The 23,360-nt window shown below is 34.2% G+C and overlaps 1 long non-coding RNA gene across 1 annotated transcript; it reads right to left on the bottom strand.

Moving 5' to 3' along the window:
- Nucleotides 1–2,319: 2,319 nt before the first annotated feature.
- LOC114062249 lies at nt 2,320–19,520 on the bottom strand. The gene is made up of 6 exons (XR_003572326.1): nt 19,487–19,520; nt 18,785–18,863; nt 14,015–14,106; nt 12,276–12,305; nt 9,550–9,551; nt 2,320–2,519 (listed from the first exon to the last, which is right to left on the bottom strand). It is a non-coding gene; the product is annotated as an uncharacterized LOC114062249 (long non-coding RNA).
- Nucleotides 19,521–23,360: the final 3,840 nt, after the last annotated feature.

Below are 23,360 nucleotides of genomic sequence, written 5' to 3'. Positions count from 1 at the left end.
AAAATAAATCTTACTCTATTCTCAGATGATCATATTGTATACTTTCTGTGGATGTTCTAATTTTTCTGCCCTTTGACTTTTTTAGGCCAAGAAGATAAATCTTTAAAAAGAACTCTATGTTTTTATTTCAGTGTGAACTTTAAATACATCTCCATCAGAGACTTTTCCTGACAGCTTGTCAAATCAATGTGTTAGGTAAAATATTTACATATTAATTTTTTACAATGTTGCAGCTTTTTACTCTGTCCAGTGAAAATCTGCATTAATATGACTTTCTGAGTGCAGGCATTTGTACATATACATTATGTTAACTACTTGTTGTGGTGACTCTTGAACTGATATGACAATGTAAACCATGGGAAGTCTTTACATAATTTTCTTAAGTTATGTGTAGAGACACCTTTTCTGAATATAGAGAAATCAGAATGGCATTTAAAAGCAATGATGTTCATGACATATATGCATCAGGCTTGCGTATATTATCTACAAGTACAGTAAGATGCCTAGTTTCCCTTAAGGACGGAAAAAAAATGTCTGAAAAAATCTCAAAATAACACAGTTGTATTGAAATCAAAAGGTTATAATACTTTGTAATATTCATACTGGAACTGTCAAATGTTTTAAGTACCTAATTGGCTGCCAACATTTATTGCTTCAAGAACAATTTAAAAATAAAGACTATTTAGTTTTGTGGTCCTAAAAAAGACCTATATTTTTTACATTAAGCACTGGGTGATCAAATATGAAACAGTATAGTTCTACTATTGAATGATGATATTTAACTGTGGGGATGGAGGTTCCCCAGTTCTCTGGATTTAATCACAAATTTTGATGTTTCTTTTTCCTCACCCCTTACAACTTTAATTGAAATAAAAACGGGATTTTAGAGACATGCAGAATCCAGCTTTGTTTAGTGCAGGATTGTCTTATCTCAGTGATATCAGCTCCAAAAGGTATGTTTGCCTGTCCCCATAATATGGGTTTTGAGTGTAACAAGCTTTATGATAGGACACTTATCGAGCAGAAAGTTTCTTACCATGGGGTCCTTGTGAATATCAAGTAATACTCAAATAAAACAGAAGTTGTTGATCAGGCTAGAGGGTTTTTTTGAGAACTGTGGAGAACTTGACAAGGCTTTTCTATTACAACAGTCATGTAATTATCATGAAAGTTAACTGTTTGTCATAAAGCAAACTACAACTTTTGAAGGGAACACGGTACTAAGGATACTAGAAAGTAATGTTACTTTGGGGTAAAGATTTGATGCAGTTGCAGGCTTTTTCCCTTGGTGTGACATTTAAGTCACTTAAGTAGAGCTGTAGTGCTTCTTTTTAAACAAAGTTGAAGATTTATTACTGTGAGTAAACAAAATGAAGGAGTAGCATGCACAAAAGTCAATAATTTAGGAGATATAGTGTTAAGACCACAGCAAGTAAAATTAACCTGTGACATTGTAGCCGCGGTAAACAAACTGCAGCAATCAATAATGACATTAATCAGCTTCAGATAAGTAAACAAACAGATTTGCCTCAGATTTCAGGTCAAAACCCAGTCAAAGGATTACTCATCCAGCTGATGAACAAATGTGTCAGTGTTCAACCAAATCCAGACTGAGCAACTGATGAGATTAATCCAAGTTCACTTAAAAGACAGGTAGAGAGTTCTTCAGCATGGAAACATGCTCTTCATATCTAAATTGATTTTGCAAAAAGTACAGGACTAACTATGGATATAGTGCTCTGCACTGGTAAGGTTCATGGCTATGGTTACAAAGGAGAAAACAGTATAGCGTGTCAGCTTCATTCTATTCCTGTAGTATTAGTGAGAATGCAATTGGGGAATACTACTGCAAGCAGCTGAGAATTGCTATGAGCCTTTCAGCTTTGTATTTCTACTGTAGAATATGTCAAGCTTTCTTTAAATGCCAAGTAATTAATATCAGTGGGTTGTCTTTTCATACAGGCATTTATTTACTTCTCCTAACTAAAGATTAGAAAGTGTTTCTGCTTTTATCCCTGCTATTCTGCAAAAGCCACAATGCAAAAGAAGAGATTTAAGGCCCTCCGTCCTCAAATTGGCAAATATTAGTAATGCTATTTTAATATTATCGAGTCTTATGTAGTTTTCAGTCTGGGAAGAAAAGGACAGAAAGGAGTTTTAGCTTTGTCTTTGCTTCTTACTGTCTGGCTCTACTTTTAATTTGCAATAAATTAAAATAATTTTCCCCATGTTGAGTCTGTTTTGTTCATGACATTAAGTGTGTAAAACACAGGTGTCAAAGCAAGAATATAAGAACAGAGTAAGGATGCATGATACATATCAGAGTATGCATCCTTGTGTTTAGTAGCCCTCAATGAACAAATCCTTGGAGGAAAAATCAAATTACTTTTTCCATCCTTACAAGCATTTGTTGCCTTCAGTCCCCTTTGGCTGTTTTCCAGATTACTTATCCATCATCTGAAGACTTTTGTTTGCAACTGCCATCCATTAGTTTTATCTGGTATCACCTAATTCTTTTTCTGTAAGAGACAGTGAAAAATGGATTTCTACTTTTTTCACTGTCCCTCATGACCATGAAGATCTCTTTCATATCTCCTTTAGTCATCTGTTCCTCCATTTCCACTGTTCAGTGCACAGAAACCATTTCAAGTCCCTCTTGTAATCCTTTCTCTGTACATCTTCAGAAATTCCTTTGAATCCTTTTTCAGATGGAGGGGATCAGTACCCATAACTGCACACTGTAATCAGGATACTACTGAACCAGGGATTCATAGTGTGTCACAAATCTCCTTTTCTCCTTTTTCTTTCTCAACAATTCTAGCTTTAAATTGCTTAGAGTTGATATCTTTTGAGTAGTGAGCCAACATTTTGCATCTATTATAGTTTCAAATTTTCATCTGAGCTGTCAGTCATATGTAATATTTTCCAATGCACAGCATTTTACATTTATTTACAGTTAATTTAACCTGTAAGTATTAGAACTTTTGAAGTTCTTCTCTTGATCTTGATTTAGTAGCTTAGTACCAACAACAAAACTTGTCACTTTATTATTCACCCCTTTTGACAATAAGTTGCATTGCACAGGTTACCTCAGAGATCCTACTGTTGAGATGCTACTGTTATTTTCCTCCCCTGAAAAAACCTCATGTCCCATTTTTTCAATATTTTGATTATTCATTCATTCATTCTGCACTATGTCACTGCCTACATAGGTCTTTATAGCATAAAAGTACTGTGAGCAAGTAAATTTTCACAGTCTGCAGAATGGAGTAAGTCATGTTACAACTCTTGTCTAAGATGGGCTAAGTTGTGCTCGCCAAAACCTAAAAGAGCATAGAGAATAGAAAACAGAAATCTGTTTTGACTAAATGCTATTCAGCTAATGCACTGATCACGATCTTTTAACTAGTTAAAGTGCTCTGTGTTTTTGTATGTGTAGAAAAATATTTTCTGTGGCACTATAAGTAAGGATCTGTTAATGCATTGTTTCTGAAAAAACAGAGAGAATAAACATTTTTTCTTTATTCTAAGATTTAAACTGGTAGTCTGGCTGTTCCTAGAAGGAAGGGTGTATTGAAATGAAGAATTGTCTAGACTGTGTGTTTAGTTGCATAGCAGTAAAGTTAACAGGAAAATAGAACAGAAAGAAGATAACGTTCTTTCTCAACAGTAAATAATGTATGTGACAGCAGGCTAATGTTTCAGTCAATTTTTGGCATGAGATCATTTTTAAATAGATTACCAAGCATAGTTACTGAGGGACAGTAATGTCTCAGTTGCCATGCAACTATGTATATTGCAGAAGAAAAGAACAGATGTTCGTCCTCCTATGCAAAAAATATAGTTAATGAAGAACATGTTTCATGAGAAAAATGTTTAAACATATGTCATTACTAATGAAGACATACATAACCATACCATGGCCTTTTTGTGTCACTTATATTTAAGTTAAAATGTTAAACAAAACATAACACATTTTTGTGCTACAATATGTAATTGTACAGTACAGTATGTGTTACAATACCTAAAATGTTATCCCATTCAAGAAACAGAAAAGCAAGAAAAATCTAAACTTTCTGTTCAGAAAGTGTATTCCAGTGTTGTTGACATTTGATTTTATGAGACATTATACATGCTGAAGTGTACTATGGACCTGTAAGAATATGTAATTAGTGAGTTGAACCTGGTTGGTCAATGCCTTGCGTTCATCCAAAAATAAACTGACAGACTAAAAAAGTCTTGTAAAGAAATGTATCACTGTGTCATTGCCAGCAGTTGTCATGTGTGATAGCATCTTCTCCTAGTTTGTACTTCAATATGAGCTTCATTTTGTGGGCTCCAAAAAAACTGAAGATATTTAATATTTGATTTTTAATAGGAATATACTATGCTAGAATGTAATTTCCTAATTTTAGGTCCAGGAAAGTTTACCAGGATCAATCTCTTCAAGTGAGTTAATACCTTAACAGACAGCATTTTGCAATGCAAAGGTGTGGCAGATGAGTTTCTTTTGCTAGTTTTGAAGTCACATGCAGAGCTTTAGGTATATTGCAATGTATTTAAAAAACAAAAATCTGTGTGAAGGATGAACATTCCACAGATATACTCAGTTGTGAAGCAGAGAGAAGATGAATTCAGGATCTTTTTTGTTTGTTTGTTTGTCTTTTTTAAAAAGACATCAATCCTTTGACACCACATTCAAAGCCTAGCATTTATCTCATCTAAAATTTTGACAACTATTCTAAAATTTACTCACAAGTAATTGAAATGCCTAAATCTTCCTTTAGGTGAGAATAAATGTCAACTTCAGATAGAGAATTTTTCTACTTATCCTGGACATCAAATATCTCTGAGAAATACTTTTCCTGGCTGGAAAAGGGCGTTTTAGGTAGCTAGTTTCAAATGGATTCCTAAATGTCAGATAGTTGGAACAGGTAAAATCTATTTTGAGCTTTGCTGTTTTCACAGCTCTAACTGTTGTTTATGTAAATATGTGTTAGAAACCATGTGGGATAGTTCAAAATTATGTTTGAAGAGAGATAAATAAAAGCACTGTTCACATGTCCAGGGAACAGATTATGACTCTCACTTGAGAATTGCTTATATTCCCTCTGACTGCCTCTTTGGGAAAAACATACTATTTCTTCTGTTGCAGAACAAAAATATAAAGAAATATGAAGATATGAATGCTTATGATCTGAAAGATTTCCTTAGGGTCTGGCTATGCTTAAAATACAGAGATCCTAAAGCACTTCTTTTACTTACCATTCTTTCTGTGAGATTTATGTGAATCTTTTGTTTTGCATACTTCACTGGCTGCACCTTTGGCAGACCCACGTATCAGTAGGGAGGAACTTATAATTACAAAAGTGCTCTTAAATGTTTTTCATACATGAAAGCTGAGTACGGCTGGAAAAATCGGTCTTTTCTTAGACCCTTGGTATCTAGTCTTTTTTTTCTGTAATTGTATATCTGAGATTTTTCTTCCACAGTTTAGATAAATAAATAGTTGAGCCTTACCAAAGTATTATTAACAAAATTAACTTCACGGTATATCCTTCAAATATATTCAGGGTTCTTGTTTATTTAGGAAGACATTAGTTTTAATGTCTTCTTTTTTTTAAGGAAGTGACATGACATTTTGGTACAACAATTTTTATATCAGTCATTATTCTAAGAGATTATATCAAAGAATGAAATGTCAGTGTTTGCATTTAACTAGTTAATAATTTGAAAAGTATAGACTCACAGTCATTCATGATCTAGAACTGGTTTAGAATCTGATTGGTAAATCTTCAATCTATAACTTTATTTTCAAGATTAGTGTTGTTGCCTTTCATATACCACTCATATTTTTGCCAGTACACTTCATCTTTACCCCTCTAACTTTATTTTCCTTCCAGAGGAAAGTATTTAAGGCGTGTTAAAAGTTAATTGAACTACAGGATTTTTAGGATATAGGATTTATGAAAACACTGGATTTTTTTTCCCTACATTTTCTTGTGTCTTTTAGGCTTTTTTTTATATCTCAGGGATATCATCACTATCTTTGACTATTTTTGACCTCTAGTCAGTAAAAGGCCCTTGCAGTTTCTCAGCATCCACTGAAAAAGTTAGAATATATCTGGATACGTTTATTTACCTTGTATAAACACAAGTATTTAATTAAGTTAAAACCTAAAATAAAAGCATTTTTAGAAACATCTGATTTGCTTTTCTGTTAAAAAATAAAGATTGTGTTTAAAGCAGAACACAGGTTATGCTTAAAGCAATATTTTTTTTTGTTAACTGTAGTTTAACATGAATATTTTTTTCATGTTAATAAAGAGATGTAAGAAGGTCCCTACAACAGAATTGAAGATAATAGAACATAATTATATGTTTATGTAGTTGATTATAATGTTGCTTCTATTGAGCTGCACAGCAGGGGAAACAAAAGACTTGTTACATGTCATACCTGACGAACATGACTATCTTACTGTATTTCTTAGAGAGAAATGCAACTGTACTGAGTCACTTTGCATGTGTAAAAATTGTGTTGAAAAAACATAATAATGATTGTAACAATAAACTCCAAGGGAAAAAGAAATCTTTCTCCTTTAATTAGTAATCTGGAAATTTTCCACAATGATTGGATATCCTGGTGAAATAATTAATTGGCTTGGATTTTATTTATTTCATTGAATAGAATTGAAATTGTGGCATGGCTTTGCATTATGTTTTAATGTATGCCAAATGTACTACAAAAATCATGCTTATATTTTGTAACATTCAGTGTCAGGTTTTGTCATAGCTGAAGGAAAGGCAGTCTTCTACGAATATACCACAATAAGCATATGATAGCTCTGGAAGAGCAGTCAGTCTGAAGTATCTTCTGAGTTCTGCTTTGTAATCACAAGACCACCTGGGTGCCCCTATCAAAGGCTGACAGGTATCCTTGATTCAACAAGTTTTATATTTGCTATTCTGTCTATGTCTTGAAACTAATTTATTATGTGTGTGAAAATATAAGTTTGAGAGAATCAAGGAATGTAAATATTTAGTATTTAACTTAAGAGGAAACAGCTGCAGGGTCTATTACTCTCAGAGAAATACCATCAGAAGTGACTAAATATTTTAGAAATAGATCATCAAAAGTAATATGTTAGTATTCATGTTGTTTCTGTAAAAGTAAATATTTGCCAGCAGTGACTGAAGTAAACAAGTTGCATTACCCAATTAATTTTTGTAATGATATTAACATTTTGTCGTTAAAATCATGTCTCATGTTTATTCCTGGTGACACAACTTAGTCTATTCAAGCATCATACATAAGTAATTTGAAAATGAAAAACATTTTTATACATGAATTTTATAAAGAAATTCTTAATAATACTGCAGAACATTTCATGTTCTATTAGACATAGTAAAATATTAATACTATGCTAGATAGGGTTATAACTATGACTTTATTAAATAAATATGATATCTTATTAGAAATTGCTTTCATTTACCCTTGGGGTTGCAGTTTCTTATTCGATTTTTATAATAAGAGGGCATGGCATAACAGATCATCTAAGAACTCTCTGCTGTTGGAGAACTGCCAAATAAAAAGTAATTTAAGGTATCAGCAGTAAAAGAGTAAGGATTTATTCCATTATTCCAACACTGTGATTCTTTACACCAGTATGACATGTAACATTGCATTTCCACTTAAGAATATACCAGTAAGTATACCCTTAATGCAGAGAAAACAAAGTTAAAACCCTGACAGATTTCTAATGTTAATTTTCTTAGTAAAAAATGTTAGAGGGAAAATTGTCTTATGCTTCCCATTTAACATTTTTCTTATGTTTTGGAATTTGAGAATGTGTTGTTGAAATACTAAAGAAAGAATTAAACAAAAAAATCTGAGACTGACTTAATTAACATTTTCCTACTACAGAGTGATTTCTCATGATCAGATGGGGGTGAAGAAGGTTGATATCCATTCTCATAGTTTTCTACATGACAGAAGTCAAGCTACATTTGTAGACAATTCAATATGATGACCCATAGAATGTCAGTATCAGCCCCCCATTTAGCCTCATGACAGAACTTCCAGCAAAGATTTCATACAACTTTTCTGTGGTTCAGCTATACTTGCCACTGTCAGTAACCTTTCATTGTTCTTTATCTTACAGAATCATGTAGAAGTTCTGCTTCAATGCCAAGCCTCCCTCTGCCAACACATAGGAATCAATAGCACTTGCCTCACAGAGTAAACTTTCAGAGGAAGAAAAAGGTAGAAAAAATGAAAAATCAGTGACCCTGAAGTCATATTATTAAACCCGGAAGTACTACATTTTGCTGCTACATAAAGAACTATTTTTCAGTCCAGGAAAAAAAATAGCTATTAGTAAGGCTATAAATTAATTAAAGAGTAGTTAGACTATTAAAGACTATTTAGGCTGTCAGAATTCCTTTGAATTACAATTTATAAGAAATGTGTGTCAGGTATGGTTTGGTATTTGATTTGCCCATAACTTACCAGAAGGTAAAGCTGATGTTCAGTGTATGTAACTTTGAGACAACTAATTTTTAATTCCTAGTGCAAATAGAAAAATATCTTCTATTAAAATAGATTTTTTCAATCTTGTGCTGTTCAGTTCAGTATTTGTGTCATGAAATGCATTCTTGGTTAAAATATGAAATAGGAAAATCATGTTTCTGAGGAAAGAAATGTCTTACTCATGGTATATAACATTTCTCTTTTCCACATGACTCTAGGTTTGTAAACTGAATTTATGAACTTGCATCAGTGTAGGCTGAATTCTCTGATATTTACAGTACCCTAAAAATTCCACTTCAGCAGTTGAGTCATGAATCTTTCACATTTTGTATAATTTAGTCATCAGTGTCTCAATTTCTTGATTGATGGTTCAGTATTCTATTATATGTTATATTAGGCTTATAAATGGGATCTTAGATCACTGTGTACAGATCATAATATAAGTTCTTCAATTTTGATTACAGCAGCCAGAAACTGCTACATAAATCACTTCAAACTCTGCAAATCAAATTATATTTTCCCTTTTGAACTGTAAACAAAAATCTATCACCATAAAAACCCCAAGTCTTTTAGTTACACTGGTGTAAACTGGACTATGTCCAATAACTATAGACTTTACACATAGCAGCATCAGCTTATAAATTTAACACATCCTAGTTTTTAGAAGAAAGAAAAAAAATATTTATACAGAGAGAGTAATACTTAGAGAAAAAAAAATGTGGTTTCTTTGGGGTAGGACAGAGAGGGTCTTAAATGTGGGACCTTGACTTATTTTTTTGTGGCTGGGGTAGGGGACCACACTGACTTTTCTCAATCAACTTCTAGTCCTTCTTATCATTGTACATGGTTTCCAAGAAAATTTGATGTATTACTTTTCCCAGGACTAAGGTCAGGACAACTACCCATAGTCGCCTAGATTCTTCTTGATTTTCTTGTAGAAACTCTTGTAGAAATTTTTCTTCTCAATCCTAAGAAAACTTTCATTTTGAGCAACACTTCACAATGGTATCACCCAGCACTTCTAACCACCTTGGGTACAAACCAGTGGGTCTCAAGGGCTTGTAGGTGTTCAGTTTGTTTGTGCGGTCCCTATTTCATTCTTCTCCTATGGGTTATGTGTCCCCTGTGCCACACTGCCTTAAGGCTGAGCCCTGGGAGCCCGAGGAGGAGTTTATCAGTAAAGACAGAGATGAAGAACCTAGAAAGAACCTGTTCTATTTCTGTGGCCTTTGTCATAAAGTTGTCTTCCTTTAGGAACATATTTTTACAGTCTATCTTTGGCTTGGCAACATGATAATAGAGGCTTTTCTTGTCAATTACTTCCACTGCCAAATTCAACTACAGTTAAGATTTGCCTCTCGTTATTCCTTCTCTTCATGCTTGGGTGATGTTTCTATATTCTTGGAAGAACCATCTTAGTTTGGACACAGCAGCTTTCCTAAGAACTTTTCATTTGTAAAAAACCTCAATATATTTTATAATACTTTAATAACCATTCTATTACAAAATGTTGCAAACTGATGATATTATTATTGATTATTGTTGATACAATGAATCAAAACCAAGGATCTCCTAATTGAGTCATCTAATCTTGGAGACTTCACATGTATAATGAAACCTATGTTTTGTGAATAAAAGACAGATGTGTAAAATCTATTAGAGACATTTTGTTTCCCATCATCATGTCACAAAGGCTTTACAGTTTCAAGTGGATTTAAGCAACATACATAATTCACAAAGTACATGAGCTGAATAGTCGGTATGCAAGTAATATTTAAAAACTGGTTACCAGTAAAGTTCAAGTGTATGAACAGAGATTGTACATTTAGAATACCAGTATTTGGCTTGTTTCAGCAAACCTTGCACAGAGCAATGATTGGACTCCTGTTTCTGTCAGTGAGCCTGATTCTACATTCATTAGTGGTATTTAATACTGTACTTTGTATGTAGCCTCTCATGAAGTTAAATCTGTGTGATTATTCAGTGTAAGTAAAGGTAATGAATTGGAGCCCAGAGGGATTGTCTCAAGAGACAACATGTAATTTGTTGACGTATTGGCATTGTTATTGTTTGCTTGCTTCCATCTGTTTCTGAATTCAACAAAAACTCTCTTTAGGAAGCTTTTACATTGTTTCACTCTGCTAAATTTGTGAAAATCAGATTCAGAACATGGCTGAGTAAAACAATAGAAATGACAGCAAATGATAAAAGAAGAATGAAGGCAGTGTTTCCACTACAGGCAGTTGATGGTTAGTAAATATCTATGGTATTTTCAGCAATAACAACAGAACTTGTGCTCATGACTATTGGAAACCAGAGTATCTACGAGGATATGGAGAGCGCATTCAGGATGTGGAAGGAGGCTGAGAACAGCAGGACCACTTTTGAGGAATGGAAAAACCAGCTCGGGAAGGTGGACAATGAACTTCAGTGTGGTTAAAACTCTGTTTGCAGTGGTTTAGCCAAATATAAAAACCTATTCGTAGGTTGCCTTCCCCCATTTTCCCTTTCTCCCTCATGAACTGATAAGCCTGACAGGCTTGGATACAGCTTCCCATTGGTCAGCATATCCTGAGGTACAGACCAATCAGTTCGTCCCAAATTTTCTCCTCCCAAGTTACCACCCCCTAATGTTTATGTATTAGCTGTTACCCTATAACTGTGAGTAGATTTGCATGCTCCGCCCTGGTTACGCCCCTTTTCTGGTATGTTCTACCTCAGGGGGTATAAAAACCCCTCCATTTTGTTTACTAAATTGGATCAGCTTTTGGCTGTGCAGGTGTTCACATCTTCTGTGTGTGTGTCTCTTACTTGAGGCTCCTCACATCAGTGAACTTTACCTGTCAGCACTTGCCATTATACCATCTGCAGGTGAGGCAAGAACCCCCGTTTCTGGTCTGTCTCCTGATCCCAGACAAGACTGTGACACATGACTTTAGACTCTGTACATTCTCAAAATGGAATCCGTTTTTTGCTAATACCCATGTTTCTGAATGTGCTGGTTTTGCCTGGGGTACAGTTAATTTCCTTCTGCTCCTCATGCTGCCATGAAAGTAAGGAGGCTGAGGGTGCACAAGCTATTGGGAGGGGACGCAGCCAGGACAGCTGACCTAAACTGACCAAACATACCATGTAACATCATGCTTCACATATAAATCCCAGGGAAGAGAAAGGAAGAGGAGAACATTTGGAGTGATGGCATTTGTCTTTCCAAATCACTGTTGTGTGTGATGGAGTCCTGCTTTCCTGGGGATAGTTGAACACCTGCCTGCCCGTGGGAAGTGAATTCTTTGTTTTGCTTTGCTTATGTATGTAGCTTTTGGTTTACCTATTTATCTGTTTTTAACTCAGCACATGAATTTTCTGGTTTTTCTGATTTTTCTCACCCGTCCCATCAGGAAAGGTGAATGGCTGTGAGGTGCTTAGTTACCAGCTGGGATTAAACCTCAATTCTGGTGCTGTTCTCAGTTTATTATCACATAATAAAGTTTGAAACTGTCAGACAAGTTTATGTTGAATGTTTATAAGGATGCCTTAAAACCACGTATTGCAAGAATGAAACCCATTTCGCCTCTGTGTTTTTAAAAAACTACAGATAATTTAATGAAGGGTCAGAAAAGATACATTGTTCAACAAGTATACTTTAAAATAAGTGGAAGAAATTCACACATTTTAGGTCATGAAAGACCAAGCTGAAGTAACTGAAACCCACTCTGTAATTTTCTAAACAGAAGAACACACTCACCTCTGCAGTTCGATAAGCAAAGCCAGTGGTCTGCCATTAAATAAACTGCAAGTTCAGAAGGGGAAGACAGTGTATATATTTACAATACATAAAGTTAATGTGTATTTTCAAAAATTGTAGTACTTGCTTTATTTCAACTATTGAAGCCTGCAGGAGGATATCTGAGCTTGAAACATACAGTTGGTGGTGGGAAGAATTGCAGTATGGATTGTCATACTTGTTGCTTTTGTCTCAACCATTTTGATATTAACTATAAGTGTATTCTGAATTCCCCATATACCATATAATCATCCTGTATAATTGCTTTTCCTTTTGCAGGCACAAAACTTGTTTGGGTGTTAGATGGGAGCAAGGGGAAGGGATGATAGAGGAGGAAGGCAACTGGTACTAATGGAATTCTTACCATTATCTGTGTGCAACCTTTCCTGTGCTGTTGATAGTGCTTCAAAGTTCAGCAAACCTGCTCATTAAAATTACATCTAAAAAACTGTACTGTGGAAACAGACCGAGGTCTGTGTATTGGTAATATAGAAACTGCATATTTAGTAAGACCATAATTATATAACTCACCAAGGTTGGTTGACAAGTATAATTTAATATAAATTTTTACTTATATTCTGAACTTTAAAAAACTGTTTATTTAATATGGACTGTGCCTCTTTTGTTTATAAAAATGCATATAAATTATTCATGAAATATAGATTAAATACCTTTAAATAGTGCTTACTCTGCTTTTGTAATTTTTTGTATCAGTGAAGTTTTTTTCAACTCTATAAACATTATAAGAAATAGCAGAAAATATAAGATTTATAAGATGTGCATTTTATGAGATTTCTACAACACAAAATACCAGGAGGAAAAGCTATACACTTGTGAGTAGAGGTTAAGTCCATCATTCAATTACAATTTTAGAAAGCAGTGAACAAGAAAAGGTCAAAAAATACCTCAGAAAAAAATATTAATTTGCTCTAAAGGGTGGTCTGGCTTTTATAGTTAAAGTTGCTTTAAGAATGTCACTTGTCCTTCTGCAAAAAATGCCTTTGGAATCAGACAGACCTGTTGCCACACCACCAGGCCTCTGAAATCTCTTATTCTAGTTGTAAACTCATGCATTTAATCCCTCCCTTAAGGTGCCTTCGCACCACTTGATTTATCTCTCTCAGCTGTATTTGCATCAGGAATCACAGCTGGAAGACCTCTTGGCCACAGCAAATTTGTCTACTGTGAGAGATGAGCGAGTAGGAGAGTAGGAGATAGTGTGAAGTCCTGGGGAAGGTTTTTTTCCCTGGTGACATTTAAGGTGATGGGGACACAGTCCTGGGAAGAATACCAAATAATATATTTTTGCACAATGTAACGGGTGTGCTAAAACTTTCCATAATGTCACAGACTTATTCATGAACAATGTTCATACCTCTTTTCATACTTACAGTAAGTTGAAAAAATACTTTATAAAGGTGCTTTACTGCCACTCTATCTCCAACATATAACTATTTGGAGAAAAAAATACAGCAGTTCTCATTTTATAGAATATAATGCAGCTCTTCAATGCTAATTGTCTTCATTATTGCCAAGCAAGCAGAGAAAACATTTTAACTAAGGAAAAAAACCTGTTATGCGACCTTCAAAATCCTGTGTTTAGATTTTTTTTTCTTCTCTGTGAGATTTCCCATAACATGTTTTAATACATCTCCAAATGATGACGTGAGGTAATTGAATTTAAAATTCTAAATACTTACTCCTAGCTGTGGTGTCCAAAAAGGAGTCCAGAATGAAAGAGATGATGTTGTGAGTGCAAAAAAAGGCACTGATGACACAGACAGAAGTATATCTGAAGTATATAAACCAAATTTATTACTAACATGCTGTAATAATATGAAATGTATGCTTTCAAGACAATTTCACATGAAGGTAATGATGCATTAGAGATAACTACAAAACAGTACCAATAATATGAAAACAGTTATGAACCACTTCAGAAATAAAATGTGGGAAGACAGTTGTAAAATACTTTTGCAGTAGTTCTCAAGTGTGTTTCAGACAAAACACTGTCTTCTACTCACTTCTGTTTATCTTTCCATGCATTATGTAAAATAAATTTAATAGAGGATAAAAACATACTTCCTTGACCTTGACAGAAAAGATTTTATTTCTTATCTGGAGTCATCTTTTCAATAGTCTTTGTAGATATATTTCTGTTTCATTTTTTCTCCTGAGTGGAATAAAAACTTCAACATTTAATTTCATTTATAATATTCCCTTCTGTTTCTGTTTCTAAAAGTTCATTTTCGTGCAAAAGTAGAGCTGCCAGTAGATAAGCACTGATTTTTTCTGTATTTTTTCTAAGGGAAAATAACTGTCCATAAAATTGATTACTTTAAAATATTCCTAATTTCTTATTTCTAAAGTATTTCTTTCTTTTATTCCTTATTCTTTCCTCATCTGGGGGGGAAAGAGGGCGTTATGAGGAAGATATTCTACTCAGGTTAACTTTAAGTGTCTTGTACTTATTTGCTTTAAGAAATACCATTCAAGGTGTCAGATATCCCTGTTCTTTTTGTCTGCTAGAAATCTCTGTTTGAACAAAGTTTCTGAGGCATATCATAGGAATCCCACTTGGAAGAGTGAGTCATGAGGACCTGAACAGAACTGTAAAAGGAAATAAGTATTTCTTAGTGTTCCTAATTAATCCTATGACCTGAAATAAATATGTTAATTTTGGATAAGTTAAAATACAGAGATTCTAAGTAATATCTCAGTGAAAATAGGCTTAATAGAAGCAATACATTCTGTAAAAATCTCCTGGGAAACCTCTTACTTTGTTCTATTTATTACATGTAGTTACCTTCCCGATTGATTATTGTGAAACAATATATTTCAAAATAATAAAAATAAAAGATCTCTGATTACACAGTGCATCAAAAGCAGTGCTTTAGATAGTATTTAATGTAGTAATATCCAGATATTTCACATAAAGGTAAGAGATATTTTCTTTTTTAATTTGGAAACAAAAGGATTCTGGCATTTTTTTGTTCTGAGAATGAAAGAATTCAAAAATATTAAAGTTTTCGATTTGGACAGTTATTAGATTATCATGCAAACGTTCCAGAATGCTACAAGAATCGTTGCATTAATTTCTGCAATGTTATAATAGTCCTTATATCCCTCATGATATCCTGAAAGCATAAGCATGACTTGTTAAGCTCCATCTTGTCCTTATCATTTCAGAAAGATGCTCTCAGTACACTTTTCTGGATCTTCATGACATTGCACACTAAAATGTCAATTCCTGTCTGAAATCATAAAGAAAACCCAAATCTATGGGCAGCTTGTGAGAGTTGGCAATGCTACCATTTCATGTTTATGAAGGAGAGAGGCAGTTTGTTGTTTTGGCTATGTTTTGTTTGATTGTTTTTAATTGAAATTAAAATCCACATCATGATTATTCTGTTCATACTAGCTTCATAACTGGGTTGAGTGGTGCTGGATGGGTATCATGTATCTTTCCTTTCAAGTACTTTTCGAGCACTGCAACAAGAAATCCAACCAGCTCCATATGTGTACAGCTCCACAGGTGTCAATAGATAAGGGAAATTCATTCAGCTGCACATTTTGACAGTGATCTCAGCACACCAGTATGAGTTAAACAGAGTGTCAAAAATGTAGCCAGCAGTGCCTGCACAATGTTCATATCTACCCTGCCACAGCCAGTGGGTCAAATCAGTTCCACATGTGAGGAACTTCTGGTTTATGTGGCCAGATTTTATTCACACTATCAGAGGAAAACTTCATCTCTGCCATCTTCTGAGTATTTTCATTCTCTACTTTGGTCACTAGGTAGGTGACATAACTGATTTAAATTGCTGCTAGAACACCACTGCAATTAAGAGAGAATTTTTTTCCCTCATTTAGAATATATGCAACGTTCACATTTATTTCTCTATTTATTTGTGTCTTGGTTGTCTGTCAAACCACTTGATAGAGGATCCGTATGAAAAGAACTCTATGAAGAATATATAGATATTATTTGGTCTATAATTCGCATGCCTGATGGCGGACTATGCTCAAATAATCTTCTTTATGTCTTTTCCTTTTAAAACCTGCTCGTCTGTCATAGCCAAAGTTTGGAACTGCTAGTGGGTAGATACTTGAACAGTTGATATGCAATCGACATTCAACATACACACCTGAGAGACAAAACTGAAACTCTTTTTCTATTTTAGCAAAAGATGGGATAACAATCAGGGCTGGTATTACTGGAGGGCAAAGTGTCAGGAAAGCAATCAGCAGATGAGCAGATAAAATGGTGGTGGAATGGTATCACATATCAGACGAGGCTGTGAAATAATGATCAAACAAGGCTAGAGGAAGATAGAATGGATGTGGAGAATACTTCTGTCTCTGGGTCCCTTAAACACCCCACAGTACTTGATACGAATCTGCTGAAGAAAAACAATTGGACTGTATCATAGGAAACATGACACTTGCCACAAACAAAGCTTTAGAAGTGCATTGTATGTCACTGCAGAATGTATTGTCTCATTTGCTGAGATTATCTTCATTAAGTGAATGTAACATTATTTGAACTATTGGTTGGTCTCAGAAGTTTGAGACTGACACGCATTATATGACACAGATGACTAGTACAAAAAAAGCATCTTAGAAAAGTTAGCCTTAAAATTAATAAATAAACTAAAAAATTATTTTTAAAAGCTTGAATTAGTTTGAAAATTGACATTATTTTCTCGGTGAAGTATTTATTGAAGCCAGATGACTTTCTGTTACCAAGAGATTGATAAATTATTTCTGCAGATTTATTCTTTTAACAGTTTCCTACAGTCCACAGTATTTAGATATTTTGATATGAATTTTACTTATCTTAAAGGTATGCAAGTTCAGAATAATTCCAATGATTTTTTGTTGAGTGACTGCACACAGTGAAGAGGCCTTGCCTATTCTTTTCAAAATTAAGGCAAGCAACTGAACTGTAATGAAATATTCTGCCTTTTTTTTTTCTTCACAGTTTTTGAATATACAGTGGTTTATAACATAAAATCTCATGTGAAACAATTCCTAGGTTTTAGAAGTCAGATCTACTGTGCAATTATTTTCTTAGTTCATGTATTTATTTTAGTATTATTTTCTGGATAGATTTTCTACAGTAGTAGTCCACATACAGAGGTTTTTTATTGAAGCATGTTTTTTTTTTCTTTTTTTTTAAATAAATGCACAGTATGATGATGGAGTACTTTATACTTCATATAAGTGCTATAAAAAGATATAAACAAAGAAATAGTATACTATAGTTCCTATATAATGGAATATCTATTGGAAAAAAAATTGCTTCAGAGTTAGGTTGCAAAAGTTAGTAATCTACTCCATAATTTATACACCTCAGAGTCTTCAAAAAAAAAATGTGTGTGGCTAATCATTAAGATTATGTATTCATCATTCTCAAGGTAACTCAAAATTAACTTCTTTCAAGTCAGGGATTTATAAGAAATACTCAAAATAATATTAAAGAAATGATGTTACCTATATATCTATTAGTTTAGGGTTTAAAACAATAATCCAGAATATTAAGAAATCTGCATACTCTAATCTATCTGATACCATTATAGCCTGTTCTGAGAATGGGAGCTCTGTTAAGAACTAACTTGGAATAATTAACCGTAAAGAAATATAGTATCAGGTCTAACAGAAAATCTGGTAGAGCCTGGGTCAGATCACATCCTCCAGTCCAGAGACGGCACCTCTGAATTTGGAATCATAGGAACATAGGACCACAAGACATCAGAGGTTGCAAGGTAAGCCTAAAGATCATTCAGTACAACCTGTCATGGGAAAGACAGCCTGGATGAGATAATACAGAAATCCAATCATGTCTTGGAAACTTTCAGTGACAGGGACTATACCAAGTTCCTGGAGAAGTTTTTCCAGCGAATAATCTGTAAAAAAAATTATTTCATATATTGAGATGAATCCTTGATATATCTTGAGTACTGTAATCAGAAGCTGATAAGATTCTTGTTCCAAGTGGTTTCTGAGATAAGAACATGAAAGGAGAACATGGAGGAGAGTCAGTTTCAGGTAAACTAAAATAAAACCATCAAAATGATGAAGGGTCTGGAGGGGAACTTTATGTCAGAACCATGAGTGAATTAAGTCAGATTGAACGAGTGTGTCCTGCCAAACCTTTCTTTAGAAACAAGTTTTCTTAGGATCACATTTTATTCTCCTAAAACATTGTTTTCTAAATAGTTAACGCTCTCAGTGGGTACATGAAATGCCCAGACTCCAGATCTTATTCCAAGTAATGTTTTCTGATTGAAGATAGCAATAGGAAAGTTTAATGATCCCCTGGCAGGTGTTGCATTTTTCTGGAAGTTGGCACTGTAACTTCCAATACTGTTAGAAGAGACTATTCAGGTGGAGACTAATACCCTGGCTAGAGATCCTGCTCAGTATTTATTAAGTGAACAGAAAGAGAAGAGATGCTTTCTTCTCACTTGAAAAGGTAGTTCGTGCCCTCCTATTTTTCCACTAGAAGATATACTTCAAGTCAAATCTTGTTTTAGGGAGGAAAGCCTATACTACATAAGAAAAAAATATTCAATATCTAACATGCAAACTTTATGAATTTAAATGAGTGTAATAGTTTGTCATATTTCGGCTTGATTTATTTCTGCCAATTGTTTATTAACTGACAGTTATTTTTTAGTTGGTAGTGGTTTATGTATTTATTAGAACAAAATGTGACATTTCCTGCTGTTTATTCTTCATCAATAACACAACAGCCTTTTGAAGGAATGACTGTAGCTTGAAAGGATAGGGTAGGGAAGGAGCTGCCTCAGGCTTGGTGTGCTTCCTCCATACTTGGCATGTCTTGAAGCTCTTTTGTTGAAAAGGGGCCTGAGGAAGTTAGCTGGAGTAATCTGAGAAATACAAAATAGAAGTTTATCTTAAAATAAGTAGTATTGCTACCTGCTAAACCTGGTTTTCTCAGAAAGATGCTGGAAGGCAGTAACAACTTATTTCATTGCTAAAGATGTGCTTGAAGTTTGTTATAAATATAGGAGAGTACAAATCAATGTATCTGATAATGTAGAAAAGCATCTTTGACATTTAATTTGTCATTGGTAAGAGTGGGTATTATTTATATGCAGACAGGGTAAAGTGTTCTCTAATAAATATACTGAAAATATATTCACCTTCACAGCATTTCACAGACATAGAGGAGTAATCTCTATGGTGTATCCGGAACAGACAGGATGGGCATTTTAAAATATGAAAACAGTCATGGTAACCTTATCCCTGTTACTGACTCTTCACTTTGATGTATGAGTTAGCCAGAAATCCTTTTTCCAGAAAAAAAAAAAATATAGCTCCTGTCATAATGTTTTGGATGTAAGTTTTATTCAGTATGACTAGATAGCTTTCCAGACTTACTTAGGATCACGTACCTCTTTTTTTCTATTCAAAAAGATCTGCACTAAATTTTTTTAATGAAAACTTCCTGTAATAGATATTCTTTCCCTGACTGTGTAAATCAGAGCACACATTCCTTTATTTGGGGTAATTTTTACTTAAAAAATAAAACTCATGAACAGGTGACATTAGAGACTAAATAATTTGTGCTGTGCTGGATGCCACACTGTTCTGTACTGAAGATGGACTGAAGTAATGAATCTTCGGGAATGTTCAGATTTGGAAAGCAACTTAATAGTGTTCAATTTCAGATTTTCCTGTCTCAGAAATGAAAAAACCAGTTGCCTTGAACTGTCTGCAGGCAGGAATATCTTTCTGTTTCCAGTACTTCCCTTGTTTTGATTTTTCTACAAGAGGAATCATCTGCAGTTCCCAATATGAAGAGATTATTTTGGGGCATGTGCCAAAACATCAGGAGTAATGCTGGTCTTGAGGAAAGGAAGGGATTTTCATCCCTCCTTGATCTCTCATCAAGGTAAAGTTGCCACCAGTCTCAAGATCTACCACCACTCTTTGTTGTTGGACACCCGTTGAAGGATAACTGGAGACATTGGTATGGTTTTTGCTCTTATCCTCTAAACTGTGAATGACTGTTCAAAATCTCACTAGATTTTGAAATGGAAGGACTAAGTGCTTAGCTTCTTATGATAAAAAATTTTAATTAGCAGGTCAGTATTGCTTGCAATGGCCCTGCACACTTAGAAGCAGGTCCTCAGTTTTTGTTGCCTGGGAAAGAAATACATACATATTCAAAATGACAGATACTCAGAACTTCAAATATATATTATTTGGTTATGTCCACAGGAGCATTTTAAATAAGTTTCTGTTCTATCATTTCTGAATTTTATTATAGAGAGTCGGTGCTTTCAGTGGAAAGTAAATAAAGACTGACAGCACTTCTAGCGTTCAGAAAAAAAAAGTGCAAGCTGTTCAAGGATGTGTAAAAATGCAGATTGACATAAATTGAGTCAATATTGCAGAAACCATTCATGCAAAGCAAACAGTAATGTCATGATAAACAATAGAGTGAATACAGGGAAATTATTATTTTATTGATAGTGAGTCACATCATTCTTTTTTAACTGTTTGAACATTAGTGTATATTTGATTAAACATGGGAATTTTGGACATAATTTCAAAACAAAATCACTTCCTGTAGAATAAGCAAAAATTAAAACCAAACAGTGTCATTTAGATTGAACGGCTTGAAGTATGACAAAGATAAATTATCTTGATCAGTAGAGTAATAGAAATTGATTTGTAGCGTGCCAGAATGTCTGATGTTTTATTCTGCTTATCAGGTAAAGAGGAAAGATACATGGATTGAAGATGAGGGTAGGAGCTCAAATCACAAAATTTATAGCTGGTTGGACCTGAGGTATTTCTTTGGGCTTTCACCTTTCACTCTGTAAGTCTCTGCAGTCAGCAAAATGACTTTGTGCTTCTTGGCACTAAATTTTGCTGTCAGTTTTATTGTCTTCCTTTGTACCCCTTGTGGTGCTGTGCTCACTTTCAGTGTCTTAGCAGATCTTTCCGCTTTCCACTTGCCCTCATTAAGACTAATCCACTAATCCACCAAAATTCTAGAAGATAAGGAAAGTCTTTCTAACCCAAGGATCACAGAAATTCTCTCAAAAAATTGTTGCACTCTTTAATCTTGTTTTCTAAAATTCTAAAAACAGGTTTGAATAAGACAGTTTTAAAATGTCTCAGAAGTCTGGGTTTTGTCCTGCTTAGAGAGCTATGCTTCTCAGTATTCTGCAAGGAATAAGAATTTTTTCTTCTTCTTCTGTATTTTACACAGTTTGTTTCCACCAAGGTATTTGATACCTTCCTGAATAGTGGTGGTAGAACCCACTAACCCTTCACAATTGGTTCAGTTCTGGCTGTCAAGTAATCTTTGTAATATCAACATATTTTGTTACTTTGCAGTTCTCTCTTATTTTCCAAATCACTTCTTTGTAGAACAGCACAGGCTGTTGATATTTTAATAGTATCAATATTTGGTTATATTCTGCTGCAAAACTTGACGACTTCATTCCCACTACTTTGTCCATTAGGTTCTCTTTCAAAGCAATTCTCTTTCATCATGTCAGCTTATCTTCCTATAAATATTTTGTAAAGTATTCCATCACATTTCCTTACTCCACCGTTAACCTCATATTCTCTGATGAAGTAATTGAAATCATTTCTCATTGGTGGGGTTTTTGTATTTCTTACTGTTAGTTTATCTTAAACTCCCGATAAATGTCCAGGTTATAAAGTACATTGCTGTGATAGAGTTTAGATTTTTATGGCTCATCAAGTAAGATTTCCATGTTCAAAGTTAAACTATAATTAGGTAGTAAAAATGAGTGCACGTATCCAAGCACTTTGTGTGTTCTCATCACATGAGAACTCTTTAATCGCAATTGACAGTTGATGAGACATTCACAGTCTTTCACCATTGAGCTGCATCCTACCTAATGTAATCCAATTACTTTATACAGATTTTGCATGAGAAAAAGCACTACAAGGCAATCACAGATGAAACATTTATGCCTGGTTTGAAATTCCTTCCATCTGGATCTCAACTTATATGTAATCTCAAATGTACTTCAAACAATTTAAATTCTGCCCTGTATCAGATTTCACATCTCTTTCTTAAAAAGTTAGGGGAAATGTGGAAGAGCATGGAAAATATTTCTGTTCATAGCTTAAAGATAAGAAAACATCTTTTCCTATAATTACTTTGTCCAATATCAGTGACTGGATCTATGGGAAATCCAGCAATAGAACACAGGTTTCTAGCTCTCAGAGACCACTTTTAGCTATTATAAAAATACTGGTTATATCATTTAGCACAAAGATGCCAGATTTATATACCATCACACATTTCAAAAATGTAATGAGGGCAGAATTGTTTCTCTCACTGATAAAATATTAATATTGAAAGCTAAGGTTACTCAGGAAATCATAAAAAGACAGTTCCTTTGGAAAGCCATCTCAGACACATTCCACATCCCCTCTCTCTCACTGGTTACATTAATAACACATCATTCAGTGCATTAGGCATTACATTTAACAAATAGCAATGAAAATATTACTTCCTATATAGAACATGAAGGCAGTGGTGTAAGAAAAATATTGTCAGAAAACTTCCTGAATTTTCTGCCCTCTGTCTACCTCAACTGTATAAAAAACCAAGACGTCTTTTGTTTTTTGCATCTCCGACTAAATTCTTCTCTTGTGTTGGTGAGAAGGTAAAAGAAATTAAATGCTGAAAAAAACTCAGGCTACATCCATCAGCTTTTTTTTCTAGAGGATGTGTAATGTTTTTGATGAAAAAGATGGCTTATCTTTTCTTCCTCCTCATGCTTCCAAACTCATATCTGGAGACCTGACATCCAAGACACTGCAGGAAGCTCCTAAAAAGAATTAGTAGCCAGAGAGGGAGCTCTTCATACCTGATTGCTATGGGTAGAAAAGACCAAAAGAAAAGTGCATCCCAACCTAGGACTGTGTCAGGTCCTTTTGCTAAAGTCCTTAGTTTGGCATTGTTTGTGTTTTTGTTATTGACTGAAGTAATTTACCATAGTTTTGTGGTAAATAAAAAAC

The sequence above is a fragment of the Empidonax traillii genome, unplaced genomic scaffold (assembly GCF_003031625.1).
Source record: "Empidonax traillii isolate 1590-97213 ecotype Southwest subspecies unplaced genomic scaffold, ASM303162v1 scaffold390:size799922, whole genome shotgun sequence".
NCBI classification, from domain to species: Eukaryota; Metazoa; Chordata; class Aves; order Passeriformes; family Tyrannidae; genus Empidonax; species Empidonax traillii.
This window is presented reverse-complemented; position numbering and strand designations above follow the sequence as displayed.